We start from the raw sequence: 16,616 nt of genomic DNA, 5'->3' as shown, positions 1-16,616 counted from the left end.
AACAGGGTGGAAAGAAGAGCTGGTCTGCTCCCCAGGGTGGAGAGAGAGCGAGCCAATGTAGGTACATGAGCAGCCCTTGTTGACTTTAACACTTCTTCCTCACCCCTTCCGGTCCTTGAGAAGATGGCTCTGCCAACGCACTCTGTTCCAGGCTCCCCCCCCCAGCCCTGTGCAGTCTTTTCTCCCCCCAACCCCAAGAATGCTGCCTGCAGGCCGTGTCCTTGACCCTTACTGACAGCATTCGCTTGTGGACCAAGGGAGTTCCAGGATACACCCAAGTAGGCCTGACTGTCCAAGGCTGGCACCTGCACCTTCACAGTCACCATCAACACAAGCTTCTCCCTGCTACGGTACACCTCATCCACAGCCTCCCTTTGCTGGGACTTTCTCTGGGGAGCAGTAACCAACAGAGAATACAAATGCAGGAATCACCACTCAAAGTAGTACACACGGCAGATACCTCATGATGCTGCCCTGGGCATTGGCAGTGCTTGCTGTGTTGTGGGCGTGTGGTGTCCGGCATCATTAAACAGGCTCAAGCCCCTCCCCAGAAGTCACCATAGGACTGTCTACCCGAGCTAGGCACCAGGGTCAACACAAGACCGGTTTATTCCTCATGCCGTTTTTGGTTTTGGTTGTTTTGCTTTGTTTCGTTTTATAGACAGGGTCTTACTAAATAGTCCAGGCTAGATTCAAATCCACCACCCTCCCACCTCAGCCTCCGTAGGTTGAAGGGTGAACACTCAAGATCCAGCGTCATCCAGCTGTAGCGACGAAAGCTGTAGTCTCAGCACTTAGGAGGCCACTGTGGGACGGTCATGAGTTTAAGGCAAGCATAGGCTACAAAGCCAGACCATGTCTCCTGACTCCCACTATCCACAGAAGACCCAGAGAAACCAAGTTGAGGCTGGGAGAATTCAGTCAGCAGTGTTCTTGAGACTGCACTGGCATTAGCTTAACTGGAGGAGAGGGATTCTGAGCTAAGGGACCCCAGCTTCACAGGGTGAGGCAAAAGTATGGCAGGTCAAGGAAAGGGGGATGATGCTATAAATAGATAAAATCTAACGTGACCCCAAGGTCAGCTGCTGAGCCCCTGCCACTCAAGATCCAGATAAGATTGGCCTGAATCTCCCTCCCACATCCTGTGGGAGGTTCAGCGCCCTCCCCAAGCTGCCTGCCCTTTCCCAGGGTAGTTGCATTGTATGGTCTCTCTCGTTCACCTTTTTCCCACACACAGGGTTCCTCATCTACCAAACTTTTTACTTCATAGGATGCTAGGCTATGGGAGAGAGAGGAGGAAGAGGAGGAGGAGGAAAGGAGGAAGAGGAAGAGGAGGAGGAGGAGGAGGAGGAGGAGGAAGAAGAAGAAGAAGAAGAAGAAGAAGAAGAAGAAGAAGAAGAAGAAGAAGAAGAAGAAGAAGAAGAAGAAGAGAAGAAGGAGAAGGAGAAGGAGAAGGAGAAGGAGAAGGAGAAGGAGAAGGAGAAGGAGAAGGAGAAGGAGAAGGAGAAGGAGAAGGAGAAGGAGAAGAAGGAGAAGAAGGAGAAGGAGAAGAAGAAGAAACCTGAACCTGAAAGGGTTATATGAGTTTGAATTGACTGGCACATTAAGCAAAGTATATAGTGATTCTAATGACAACATTTTAATAGAAAAATATTATCCTTAATGGAAACACACCAAATTCTGTGAGTTTTGGTTCTCTGTGTCTGGAGGAAACCAGATGGGCAGTCCACGCCCCATAAACAGGCCTCTCTGCTATTCTAGTGTCTCTTACCTTGACTTCAGAGACTGTGCCCAGAAAAGAAAAGCCAATCCAACACTGAACTCATAATTTCAGTGATTCTAACCTCTAAAGCATGAGTGTTTCTCGTAAAATTTGCACTTAGCTCAAAAGTTATTCTAAAAATGAATCAAATACAAAGAAAAACTCTCAAGTGAGATTAGAACATACTGCCCTGGGAAAGGCCTCGTCAGCACGAGGGTTATTGTGAGTTGATCTTTCTGAGAAGCTACAGGCACAGAAGAGAAGTTGTTCTTTCATAAGGGAAATTGGCATCAATAATGAAATCTCATCAAGAATAGGAAGAGCAGGATGACGGAGTCACAAGACTCACCAGAAAAGACACCAGTTTACACCCAAACTAATCACACGGGTTCTTGCTTTGCCTTGGGATTTCCCATTAACCAGGCTTTTCCACACTCTTTGGAAAGAAAGGCTTTATTTTAGTTCATGCTGCAGGTGACAGTGCACCACTGTGGGGAAGTTACAGTGGCTGGATCTGGAGACAGCTGATCGTATCATAGTTACAGTCAAGAGCAGATCTCTCTTGACTCTTTCTCTGCACTCATACAATCTAATAGCCCCTGCTTAGGGGATGGTGATGCCCTCAGTGGGCTGGATCATCTCACATCCCTGTCTAGGGAATGGTGATGCCTTTAGTGGACCAGTTCTTCACACATCCCTGTCTAGGAAATGGTGATGCCCTTAGTGGGCTGGGTCTTCTCACATTAATTAACCACTGAGAAAAATCACTTGAAGGCTTGCTTATAGGCCAACCCAATCCAGATAATTCCTCATTGAGATTCTCTTCTCAGGTAATTCTAGGTGTGTTAAGCTGACACACCTAACACCACAGACGGGAAATAAGTGATATTTAAGCCTGAATTGCAGCTATATCTTTGAGATTTGCTCATTTCTATGGGTATCTTCCATATATACACGAGACATACAGGTTTAAATTTCTCTTCTTTCCCTCTTGTTCATTTGTCCTTTGTCACAGAAATGCCTCTCATTAAAGGACTCCAAAGGGTAGAGAGAGATCCTTTGCTTCCCCTATACCTTATATTCTCTTTAAGTCTTGCCAAGCCCTTACACATTCTGTGGGCACTAATGAGGCACTGTCAAGCTGTATGTGGACAAACTGGCAGGGGAGGGCACATACATCATCCCAGATTGCATGCCTGAACCATCATCCAACCAGACTTCACATATATAACACCAGTTCAAAGATAACATTACAGAGAATGTCAGTATTATAGCAAGGGGCATCAAGTGGCAGCCAGATTCTTCTGAACACAGGGCCCAGTGTGCAACACAGGTTTCTGGATGCCCGTGAAGCCAGGCATGTCACTCATACAAAGAGTCTTTCTGCTGGGCACCGTTGTGATTGCATTTCAGAAGACATGGCAGCCCTCTATTAGCCATGTGTGAACCAGCCTGAGGGCAAAGTGACACAAGAGAATAACAAAAAGAGTGGGTCTCACATTTACTTTGGTTTTTAGCAACAGTTTTCCATTCCTGCCCGCCTCCAAAAAAAAAAAAAAAAAAAAAAAAATCCCAACTTTAAGCTTACATCTGAGAAGAAGTACTTGAAGAGGAGCCTACTTTATTAAGAAAGGTAAGTGTTTAAAACTGGGGGAGGGTGATGGGTCCTAGAAGAGGTTTATGGAGTCTCTGAACTGTAGTTTCTGTTTGCACATGGAGTTTCCGTTATTTGGAATCGAAAGCAGCCACACTTCGCCCCAACCTGGGAATCTGCATTTTGTCTAGTTCCCTGATGATTCTAATGCAGGTGCTGGGAGCTGGATTTTGAGAAACTCAGGTCTACAGTACTGACAAGCTTCACGGCCGTATCAGGAAAGCCGTGTTTGTGTGAGATGGATCGCCTCAGCCGATTTCCAGTGCAGAGTTCCTCCAGGTTCATAGCTCAGGGTTAGACACGCCATCAGCTGTCACTCAACTTTAGGTTCTCTTTTACCCTGGAATGCTAAATTCAGTTCTCCTTTTACTCCACAGCGCTGGCCCAGCAGGACAGGTCAGACAGAACCCAGGGACTCCAAACCCTCGCTTTGCAAGAAAAGCAAGAGTAGCCACCACATTTTTTAGATTATCTAGATCAATAGGTTTGAGTGATTAGGTGAACCTCAAAGGTCCTGAGAACTTTATACTGGGCAGTTTTTCCATGTGGTACCCAGGAAGTTAAGCAACCTCTCCTATCACCCAGAGAGAAAAACACAAAACTTCCAGCCTTTTACTTCCCACAATGTTAAACAACCGCAAACAACTTTTTAAAAAAGATCTAGCTGAAGGCACAATGTTGAGCTTCGTTCCAAGGAATCCAAAACCTTCTTCTGGCCTGGACACCAGGAACACACACAGTGCACAGACATGCATGAGGGCAGAAGACCCATACACATAATGAAAGGAAGACTTGCTTGAAATTCTTTCTAACATAAGCTGGCACTTCCACCACCAGAGACTTGTTTCTTTGAATTAAGTACTGGTCTCTCCAGACCAAAGATTTAAGATGTAAAACCCTGGAAGAAATAGCATATTACAGTTCTATTAGTTTTGTGTACTAATGCATTTAGTCTGGGCTTTCCTCTTTGTGGAAAGGGGCTGGTCTCCTCTAAGGGGTGAAATTACAGAAAGAAGAAGGGGGGAAAAGGCAATGAAGAGAGAAGAAGTAAGTGAACATGTGGGGCGGACAAGAATGGAGTTCAGAAAGAAGTTGGCCGCTCTCCGGATCTCACTGAGGTCTGGCTGAATAAAAGCAATGATAGTAATTGCAGGCGTTTTTATTGCTCATTATGTGAGACTCATTTCTTCTTGGTAAAACTTCTTTACTTGAGGCTATTATCCTTTTGTAATTAAAACAATATATTGCATCCTCCACTTGGGATTCCTTTGAAGCAGTGTGGGTAATATACAATGGTACTCAGGAAGCTTTTATTTGGTTTCTCTTAAGTCAAAGCAGGGGCTTCTGGGAAAGATGGATCACTCCGAGTCCAGGGACTTATCTCAAACAATTCACGTGCAAGATAATGGTAAAATCCAAGGTTCACTTCTACCCCCTGAAGAAGCTGCAAACAAAATCTCTAAAGCAATCATCAAGCCCAATGACACATCACCTATGGGGGAAGGGACGAGCTGTGACTCAGCAGAGAAGGGGGTGTCATCCTTTCTAAGCCAACTAACACCTCAGTAATTTCCTTAAGAGGTGTGCCTTGTGTAAATATCTAAAGAACTCACTAGTTTATCTTTCCCAGGATCTCCAGCAGTAGGTCTGAATCTGTAATTGGTTAAGGCCTACCTCAGAGTTGGTGTAAGGATCAAAAGGAGGCAGGCACAAGGGAGAAACTCCATGGAGCTCAGCTCCTTTTTGAACTTCTCTCAGCAGCCCTAACTCCACAGTCCTAACTCATCTTGGGTGTTACCATGACTGTGCTGTTTAATGTTTTTGTCAACCTGATAGAAGCCCTTGGCTTCAAGTACAAACCTCAAATGAGAAAATGCCTTCATTAGATTGGCCTGTAGGCAAGTCTGTGGGGTAGTTTTGCTGGTGGTGCTGCTGCTGTTTTTGTTTTGTTTTTGTTTTTCGATTAATGATTGCTGTGGGAGGACCCAATCTACTATGGGCAGTGCCACCCTGGTACTTGATCTTGTGTTGTATAAAAAAGAAGGAGGGAAGGAAGGAAGAAAGGAAGGAAGGAAGGAAGGAAGGAAGGAAGAAAGGAAAGAAAGAAAGAAAGAAAGAAAGAAAGAAAGAAAGAAAGAAAGAAAACACTGAGTTTCTATCCATTTAAGTTGCAATTCCACTAAAGTCAGGAACAAAACAAGATTGTCTACTCTCTCCATATCTATTCAATACAGTACTTGAAGTGTTAGCTAGAGCAATAAGACAACTGAAAGAGATCAACAGGATATAAATTGGAAAGGAAGAAGTCAAGGTATCTTTATTTGTAGATGATATGATAGTATACATAAGAGACCCTAAAAATTCTCCCAGGGATCTCCTACAGCTGATAAACATTTTTAGCAAAGTAGTAGTTGAATACAAAATTAACTCACGAAAACCCTCTTATATAGTAGCCCTCTTATATACAAATGGCAAATGGATGAAGAAAGAAATCAAAAGTAAGACCTTTCACAACAGCCTCAAGTAATATAAACTATCTTGGGGAAACAATCAAGCAAGTAAAAGATTTTTATGATTAAAAACCTCAAGGCTTTGAAGAAAGAAATTGAAGAAAATATCAGAAGATGGACAGATCTCCTATCCTCATGGATTTGGTAGGATTAACATAGTAAAAAAAATGAGCATTCTACCAAAAGAAATCTACAGATTGAACACAAGCCACATTAAAATGCCAACACAGTTCTTCATAGATCTTGAAAGGACAATTCTAAGCTCCACATGGAAACACAAAAAAACCCCAGGATAATGAATACAATCCTCAACAATAAAAGAGCTGCTGGAGGTCTCAGCATTCCATTCCTGGTTTCAAGTTGTCCTAGAGAACTAAAGTAATAAAAACAGCAAGGTAGCACATAAAAACAGACATGCTGATCAAAAGAATAGGATTGAAGACCCAGATATAAATCCTAACACCTACGGACACCCAATTTTTGATAAATAAGCCAGAAATACACACTGGAAAAAAAAGCATCCTCAACAAATGATGTTGATCAAGCTAGATGTTTGCATGTGGAAGAATGCAAACAAATCCATACCTGTCTCCTATACAAAACTCAATTCCAAATGGATCAAAGACCCCCACATAAAACCAGACACACCGAGACTGATAGGACAAAAAGTGGGGACTAGCTTTGAACTCACTGGCACTGGAGAAGACTTCCTGAACAGAACATCAATAGCACAGGCACTAAGATCAACACTGAGTACACAGGAACCCATGAAACTAAAAAACTTCCGTAGGAAAGGACAGCATCAACAGGACAAAGTAGCAGCCTACAGGATGGGAAAAGATCTTCTCCAACCCCACACTTGATAGAGAGTTAATATCCAAAATATATAATGAACTCAAAAAACTAGATATCAAAAAACCAAATAACCCAATTTAAAAATGGAGAACAGATATAAAAAAATTCTCACTAGACGAAACTCAAATGGCTGAGAAACCCTTAAAGAAATGTTCAGCACCCTTAGCCATCATGAAAACGCAAATCAAACCTACTTTGAGATTCTATCTTATCCCTGTCAGAGTGGCTAAGATCAGTAACACAAGTGACAGTTCATGTTGTTGAGGATGTGGAGTGGGGGAACACTGCTCCATTGCTGGTGGGAGTGCAGCCTTGTAGGGCCAATGTGGAAATCAGTGTGGTGGTTCCAAATAAGGATGGGAATTGATCTGCCTCGAGATCCAACTATATTACCTGTAGTGGTTTGAAAAAAAAAAAAAAAGGGCCCTCAAAGGAAGTGGCACTATTAGGAGGTGTGGCTTTGTTGGAGTAGGTGTGGTCTTTTGGGAAGAAGTGTGTCACTGTATAAGCAGGCTTTGAGGTATCATATATGCTCAAGTCATGCCCAGTTTTTCAGATCACTTCCTGTTGCCTGCAAGTCAAGATGTAGGGCTCAGAGCTCACCCCATCTCCAATGATGAACTAACCCTCTGAAATTTAAGCCATCCCCAATTAAATGTTTTTCCTTTATGAGAGTTGCCATGGTCACGGCATATATACCCAAAGAATGCTTTATCCTACCACAAGGACACTTGCTCAGCCATGTTCATTGCTGCTTTATTCATAATAGTCAGAAATTGGAAACAACCTAGATGCCCCGGAACAGAAGAATGGATAAACAAAATGTAGTACATTTGCACAGTGGAGTATTACTCAACTGTTACTGAAAAAATGACATCATGAAATTTTCAGGCAAATGGATAAAACTAGAACAAAAACTTCCTAAGTAAGGTGACTCAGACCCAGAAAGACAAACACAGTATGTATTTGCTTCTATGTAAATATTAGCCATTAAATAAATGAAAGCCAAGTTACAATCTGTAGACACAGAGAGGTTAGGCATAGAAGAAGGAACCAGGGGGAAACACATAGATATTCCTAGGAGGGGAAATAGAAAAGATTTTATGGGTGGGCTGGGGCTGGGGTAGAATGAGGATAGGAATGGGAAGATATGGCAGTGACAGGGGAGATGCCGTTGAGAGAGGACACATGGGGAGAGACAGCTAAGATTGAGGGGTACTTGAAGAGTTATAGGGAAACCCTGAACAGTGGAAACTTCCTAAAACGTATGAAAGCAATGCTAATGAGTCTCCAGATAACAAAGGAGACAGAACTCCAACCAGTCATCTCTTGTCACCAAATGAAGTCTCCAGTGCTGGACTGGGTTACATCCAGTTGAGTTGTTGGCCAAAGGGTTCCCATGGAAATCCCCAAACAACCCAGGCTGTTGGCAAGACAATAGTTGCCCTCCACAAACTGACACCAAGGCCCCATTGCTGAAGACAACACCCATACAGCTCACTGAACATGGAGAGGTAAAGCTGGTGCCTACATAGAATCTTCACCTGTACGTTCTAGTGTCTTTGGTTTCGGGGGTTTCAGGAAGGTGCTCTGCAGGCTACCAAAAGAGAAACGTAAATACGGACACAGCCATAACACCTTTGACCCACAATCTGTCCTGCCTGCAAAATATGCCGAGACAATGGTAGCACAAAGCTTGTAAGTGTAGCCAAGCAATGTCTGATTTGACTTAAGGCCTGCTCCATGAGAAGGAACCCATACCCAATACTGCTTGGGTGACCAAGAACCAGAGACTAGACAGCCCAGAGACCTGGGGCAAAACCAAATACTACTTTTTTTTTTTTTTGAAAAGGAACAATAAAATGACCCCTAATGATATTCTACTATACTCATAGATCAGTGCTTTATCCAGTCATCATCAGAGAGGTTTTTTCTGGCAGCAGATGGGAATAGTGAAGAAACACACAGCCAGGCATTATGCAGAGAGAAAGAGAGAGAGAAAGAGGAGGGGGAGGGGAAAGGGAAGAGGAGGAGAAGGAGAGGGGGAGAGGGAGAGGGAGAAGGGAGAGGGAAGGGGAGGGAAGGGGAGGGGGAGAGGGAGGGAGGGAGGGAGGGAGAGAGAGAGAGAGAGAGAGAGAGAGAGAGAGATATCTTGGAACACACATCTCTAAGTGAGGTGTCTCCATCCAATCCCTCCCCTCAGAGCTCAGGGAATCCAGAAGAAGAGCAGGCAGTAGGAGTGTGGGAGCCAGAGGGGATGAAGGATCCAGGAGAATAAGGCCCTCTAAATCAACAGAGCAAAACTCTTTTGACCTCAGAGAGACTGAGGCAGCAAGCACAGGGCCTCCATTGGTCTGCTCCAGGTTCTCTGTGTATATATTACAGCTTTTAGCTTAGTACTTTTGTGGGACTCCTGCGTGTGTGAACAAGTGGGTCTCTGGCTCTTGTGCCTTCTCTTGAAGTTCTTTTCATTCTGTTGGTTTGCTTTGTCCAACTTCAATGCGATGGTTTTTTTAACCATACTGTATTTCATCGTGTTATGTTTTGTTTTTAAAAAAGAAAGAAAATAAGGAAAAAACAAAAACATTTTCACAGAAAAAATAAAATAAAAGTATCCATTAAAAAAAAAACACAGGCAAGCTGAGCAAGCCATGGTAGGCAAGCCAGTAAGCAGCCCTCCTCCTTGGCTTTCATTGGTGATGGGCTACATCACCTGTAAACCATATAAACCCTTCCCTCCCCAAGTTCCTTTTGGTCAGAGTCTTTTATCATAGCGACATAAATCAATCTAAGACAACCAAACTCCCCGATCACATTTCTGTTTTCTAGCTCGGTGAAGTGAATTACCAACAAACTGTTGCCTCTGACAGATGCACCAGACTGATTTCCTAGCTGTCCTAAGACCATATATTTTAGAACCAAATACTGGAATCCATGGCTTCTCTGGTTCTTGCCATGGATACATGGATTGGGTTTTTTAGATACGTTAGCGTATGTGACACTCTTTTCAGAGGCAAGATAATTAAGCTATATTTAGTTACATGCACAGAGAACTTTTTGAAGAATGAAGTAATATCAAAAGAAAACAAACTCCTCATACAACATCCTTGATCAGTAGACATCAGGATTTCTGGAAACAGCATGGTCATTGTAGACACACTTTCTCTGTCAGTGACCATGAAGGGCTGACAAACCATCTGCCAGCAATGCTCTGTCCCCATCAGTCATGGGCTGACAGTTCTTTGCCACGACGCCTGGAACATTTTGGCCCTTGGTTGTGTGTGCTGCTGTTGCCTCGGAACCACAGATCTTGTGACACACTTGAGTGTCACTGAGCTGAGAGGCCTGGAAAACGGTCGGAGCCATCGAGTGATGGGAATGAAGAGGAAAAAATCCTCCCGAAATAGAAACAGACAGATGGTAAAGCTGAGAAACAAGTCAAGCTGCTCGGTTACTACTTTGCTCTTTTTAGTTTAATGCTGGGACTCCTTTTGTCTCAGCTCTTAGGTCCTTCAGCCAAGGCACAAAGACTGGTTAATTCCCACTCCCTTCTCCCCATCTTCTCACCTGCTCAGACGCCAACTTCTGGAGGTGAGGACCATGTCTTCTAATAAACATCTCAAGTAGAAGACGCGCATGAGCGAGTCATGACTAATTACTTATTTGACATTGAAATTCAGTCAGGGTGACCCACACAATTGCAACCCTTTGGCTAACGTCATTCCCCATAGTGTCAAAGCCAAGGCAAGAGAATTCTCAGCAGTGCCTCCTCCTTGGGTGGAATGGTGGTGACGTGGCTAAGAAGCACAGTGACACCCATCTCAACTGCCTCACTACCAAATGCCCCCCAGGCTGCTGCAGGAATCTGATCTATAGTCAAGTTCAACCCTCGACAAAAAGCATGAGTTTCAAATTCTTGTTTCCCTTGTATCTTCTCACCAACACGAGCCACCTTCCTCTTGCACTCTCAAAAGGCTACAATGCCCATGGTCTCACCATCTTTACTATAACTAACTTCCTGAGAGTTAAGTTCTGTGAGCAACATATGGGAGCTGACATCAATTATCCTGAAGGGACAGGTCAGCTCTCAACTCTGCATCCTGAACGTCAGCCCTCTCCTTATCCATTTCCTCTCCATGATGGCTCTGCCCCATTTCTCAGGCCCACTCTGGGAAACTTGGGAATGCAGTTGTAAATGCTTCGCAGCCTGGCCACTCAACCTCAGACAAGTCACACAAGTGTTCAACAAAACTAGTCAGTCAGGATTATTATAAAGAGTAAGATAAGATAAACAAAGGGCTTTGTAGTGGTCTGGAAATGCAGCAGTGTTCAAGAAATATGGTGGCTATTATTGGGAGGGCACTGGAGATTGGACCTCTGGCCTTGCATGTGTTAAGGCAAGCACTGGACAAACACCAGACAAACTCTTAATTAAAGCAATCTTATCCTCTTGCCCTGATGCACCCCAACTTGGCGCTGAGTTTGGATCATTTTCTCCAATGAACTGCAGCTCCCCAAGCTCAGGATCTTAAACCATGCATGTGTTGTGCGCCTAGCAATAGTGACAATAAATAATACCAAGTGCTTGATAAATGCTGAGTGAGGTAGTGGAACCAATGCTGACTTAAGGAGATACTATAGGGCTGTCCCCTGGTCTCCAAACCTCCTTCAGTTTCAGGTCCTCTAGAACTGGGCTTCCGATTGTGCTCCTTTGCAGTCCCCCAGGTCTCATGAGGACTTAACATTGTCTTCAGCAAGAACACTGACTTCTTGGGTCTGAATGACATGTCAGGCTGAGACCATAAGATCCGGGAAGAATTCTTACCATCAATGTTCCTGCACAAGTTGTATACGATGCTGCCAATTATGAATGACTCACAGATCATTCCTTTTCATCTCTATCAGGACCTTCCCCATCCACACGGACAACTGACATTCTCTAAAGCCTACAAAACGTACATTTTTGTCTAAAGGATTGCGTTATACAACCTAATCAAAAGGATGCTTGGCAGACAAAAACAGCTTTCAGACAAGCTCCCTAGCATCCTCTCTGTCTTCAACCATTTTCAGTCGAATAACAAAATGCCTTAGTCAGAACAGCTTAGAAACAGAAAACGTGTCTCTCCTAGTCTCAGAGTTTTGAAAATCTAAGATCAAGTCAGAGTATAGCCGTTCTGTGGGAGCCTGCTTCAGGGTTGATAGATGGAGCCAATGTCTTCACAGGGTGAGATCTCTCTAGAAGCCGATGAGTATTAATGCATCTCATGAGTGCTCCCTCTTACACTGTTCTAATAATAATAATCATAATCATCACATTGGTTACTAGGTTTCAAGAAGTGAACGGGGGACACAAACATTCAGATCATAGCACCCTTCTAAATGCCATCAGTATATAAATTCTGGAACCATCTCTAATCTTCCTTTTTGGCCAGTGTCCTAATTTGGTTCCATTGCTATGGTAAAACACTATGAATGAAAAAAAACTCAGGGAAAAAGGGTTCATTTCACCTTACAGCTCGTAAGTTCATCACTGGGGGAAGCCATGGTAGGGACTCAGGGCAGGAATCTGGAGGCAGGAACAGAAGCAGCGGCCCTGAGGTTTGCTGCTTACTGGTTTGTTCAGCCTGCATTCTTATAACACCCAGGACCAACAGCCATGGAGAGCACAGGCCACAACAATCTGGCCCCTCTCACATTAATTACTAATCAAGAAAATGCCCCACAGGTCTGTCCATAGGCCAATCTGGTGGGACATTTTCTCAAATGAGGTTTCTCTTCTCAGATGACTCTGACTTGTGTCGAGTTGGCATAAAACTAGCCAGCACAGTCACCAATAGGCCAGTTGTGGTCAGTGCCACACCCTGTCCTGTCTGAGCTGAGATGGAGATGAAGCTAGACAGCCCAGTGGAGAGGGGTCCCTTCTCATTTATTCTTGGGTCTCGCTTCCCAGGTGGGTGGCCATTGGCCCCCAGTCTCTCACCCTCCCTGGGCTTATCTGATGCACAAGGACTGAATGTAGACACCATTAGGGATCCTCCATGTCTGAATGTCAGTGGACTCCCATTCTCAGGTTGCTTTGTAGCCAGTAGGCTTAATCCATCCATAAAAGGCCTTCACAGACCCTACATAGCCACTCCCGGGACGTTGGGAAAGCCGGCTTCCATGTGACCAGAGACCTCTGAGTTATGGGGTCACGTGCCTTAACATTCAGAACTCTGCAAATCCATGTTATAGGCATTCTATCTATTTGAATAATAAACCCCCAAACAACCTCAACACGTGTACAATGGCAACAGCTCACCAGAAGCAAAGTGTCTTCTGCTACTTCTTATTAACGTATGATCATCAGGGATGACAATGATGAAGGCGTCTCTAGGAAAAGGGCATCGTTAGCCCTGGGAAGATGGCCCATTATCTCTGCTAATTACTTCTGTGCCTTTGGTTAAGCCATTCCCCAGCCTGGAAGGCCTTGCCCCCACCCAGCTCCCATCAATCAAAGTCTCACTTGTCCTTTAAAGCCCAGCTCAAATGCCACTTTCTCCAAGAAGCCTTTCCTAATCTCCCAGTTAGAATTAATTGCTTCCTGCTCCATGTTCCTGTGATATTAATAATATGATTTTTTCATGTCGATATCTTGAAATGTTCTCTGATTATTTATTATAGAACCATCACATAATATCTCTGTGTCATATTAAATTGGGCACATAAGGATATGTGGAAGATTATTAACTCGGACCTTACTTACAACTTAGTGTTAATTAAAAAAAAAAACTTTTAAGATTATAGATTACTTTATACCTGGTCCATAGGCCAAGCTTCTATTTGTTCATTCATTCAACTCTTAAGCAACAATTGGAAAAACTATTATAAAACTAGCCACCAGCTGTCGAGTCTGCTATGCTAGGTGCCTTCATATGTCCATCTTAGGGCACTCGACAGGGAAACCTTACCTAAAGTGCCCTTATCAAGTGGCGTTTCTGAGATCCTGAACAATGCCTAGTTCCTAAGTCTTCATTATCATGAATTCCTGATTCCCTGGCTCTTAGGAAAGTAGCCTGAATTTTATGACATAGGTGGGAGCTGCAGCTCCCTCCCATGCACAGATTTGAGTTTGAGACCATTAGACACATCCAATTCGCCTTCTCCTCTACCAGCCTGTAAAGAACGAGAAATGGGTGGTGTGGCCGCCAGACCTCTGGGCTCCAGGATACTTACTACCGAACGGCTAAAGACTCTTCATGGTCTGGTCTGCTGCTGGGAGCATGCGCTCCTCTTGATTGCACCGCTCTCTGGGTGCCATGCCGGGATGAGCCGAGAGGCCCCTGGCTCACAGCAGTGTGTCACACTTCTATAGAAAAGCACGCCCCTCAGCTGCATTCACGCGATTCCAGCCTCTACACACACACACATGCAGCTGGTGCCGAAGGGCTAAGAGCAAGATCTCACATTTATCCCTCCTAAATCCCATCTTGTAATATCTGGGGCATCACCTCAGTCTGCTGGGATCTTTCTAAATCCCAGTCTTGTCAGCCAACGTAGCCACTCACCCTGTCGGCAAATTCGATCAGCATGTTCTGTGGACCCATCCAGGCCATTAATAAAAATGTTGACTGCGACCTGCAGCTACTGCTTAGGGGGCCTCCCTTGACGCTGACACGGAGTCATTCATCAGCGGCGTTTGCATGGGAGTGCTCCACCCATTACAAGTCTGCCCAACTGTCCTGGGCTCACAGTCTCTGCCATGCCACACAGCCCACCAACCTGGTACCCCAGACAAAGGAAATGAGTCCATTCTGCCCTGATTGGTCCTGAGTGAGCTCCCGTTGCTTTATGAAGATTAGCCTGGCAGGGTGAATCCTGAACCCACACTGCTTCTCCTGATGGTGTTGGTAGCATAAGCTGGGAGCTGCAATAACACGATAAATCACATGTAATTATTCCCAGAACCATAAGAGGCCAGGAGCTCCCAATTATCCACCTTGAAAACCAAAATAAACACATACACAAAAGAGCAGCCTCACGGAAAATAGCAAAATTCACCTATGGCTATCTGACACAATGCTCTCAGCCCTGCCCTATTTCTTGATGCCCTCCTTTCCTTGCCTGATATGAATCCTATGATTTCATGAGGGTCCCTACCTTCCCAAGACTCTGCTTTGCTACCTCATCTCATTTCTATCCTTCCCAAATGCCCCAAGCTTGGAGATGAACTTCCCATGAACTGCTCCCTCTTCCTCCCTTTTACTTTAATTGGCTGATCTCAGAAAGACATTTTTTAAAGGTGATTAAGAAGTGTGGATGATTAGTCACCCTGCATGAACACTGTAACTTTAAGACAGGAGTATAGTTAACTCCAAGCAATCTCTATTTAGTGAACCTGGAAACAGTGTGGAAAAATTAGGGTGCAGAATTGCAAGAATAATTTGAAATCTCTTTTGCCGAGGGACTTTTGTCCTGAGCAAGGCCATTGCATATAACTAGAAAAGATTCCTCTGGGAAGGGATTTGGGGAGTTGCCAAGTGCAATCAGGTATATGTAGATGAGGGCTGGACATCAAGCAGATGCTAAGGATGCATCTAGACCAAGCAACAGAAACATCTACCTAGAAAGCTACAGCAGGACCCTCTGCTAAGCAATCTTCTTCCACTAGATACATCCCTGTACCAAGAGCTGAATCCTTGGCTGCCTTGAGCATCCTCGCCTACCCCAAAGACTGAAAGACCAGGTTTGAAGCATCCACTCATCAGGCCAGGCTGTGGAGCCGCTCCCTGTGCCAGAACGGTAGAAGAAAACCTCTCCTCTCTTTAGTCTTCCCAGTGGAGGTGACCTGCTCATCTTCCTCTTAAAGATTCAGAATACATTATTCAAGGGTTTGAGAAATGTCCAGTGTAATGCCTAGAGCATCTTAAGTTCTTCATGTACTTTTCTTGAATTCCAGATACTAAGTCTACATCCTTGGCAGTCATTTGTTTAGGGTTGGGGGCACTTGTGCCTTCAGTTATTGGAGTAATTGCCACTAGTAATGCAGGGGCTTTTATTGTTGTTGTAGTACCTGCTGTTTTGACTTGGTTGTGGAGAATGCTTTTGTTTCTGCTCTTTCCAGTGGGTAAGTCAACCCCAGGTCCTCGTACATGCCAAGCAAGCACTCTGCCACTAAGCCGCATCTCTGGCCACTACTGCTGTCTTACCATGATGCTCTTTCCTCAATCCTTCCCCAAGCACAGCAGCCAGACTCTCAATAAATTGCCTTGAAACACTTGTTCTTAAATCTAACATGCACATACAGAAAAGTACATAAGAGCCTTGTAAAATTCCACAGAGTAAATATATAATGTTCAAGGCAGATTACCAGTAGCGCATGTCCTTCGGTGGCCTTCGATGTCAGTTAATATCTCTCCAAGACAACCACTACCCTTAACCTGGTATGATATATGTCTTTTCTTGGTACTGAAAATGTTTAGATAAATAAGTAAGTAAAGGAGTAACCCTATCATATTTAGGACAGGGCAGGAATCTCCATTCAGCATTTTGTTTGTGAGATTCATCCATATGGGGAGAGGCCAGCGTTGACCAGCCAGGTTTGGAAGGTCGCCATCACTCTAGCTGGTTGTCCCCAGGGCTTTGAGCATTACTGAATTTGTACACTGAGGTCATCCCAGAAAGCGAGACCTCTAGACATTTTATATTCGCAAGAAAACTAAATTCAACCCAGATTAGTTCTCATGAATCTGAGTCCCATGGGACACATGCGGTGGTCAAGAGGGCACCTTTGGGTGCTGATCTGCCTTCCACCTTGTTGGAGAAAGGGTCTCTTTGCCACCTCATCCGTCAGGCT

Source organism: Arvicola amphibius, chromosome 14 (assembly GCF_903992535.2).
Source record: "Arvicola amphibius chromosome 14, mArvAmp1.2, whole genome shotgun sequence".
Lineage (NCBI taxonomy): Eukaryota > Metazoa > Chordata > Mammalia > Rodentia > Cricetidae > Arvicola > Arvicola amphibius.
This window is presented reverse-complemented; position numbering follows the sequence as displayed.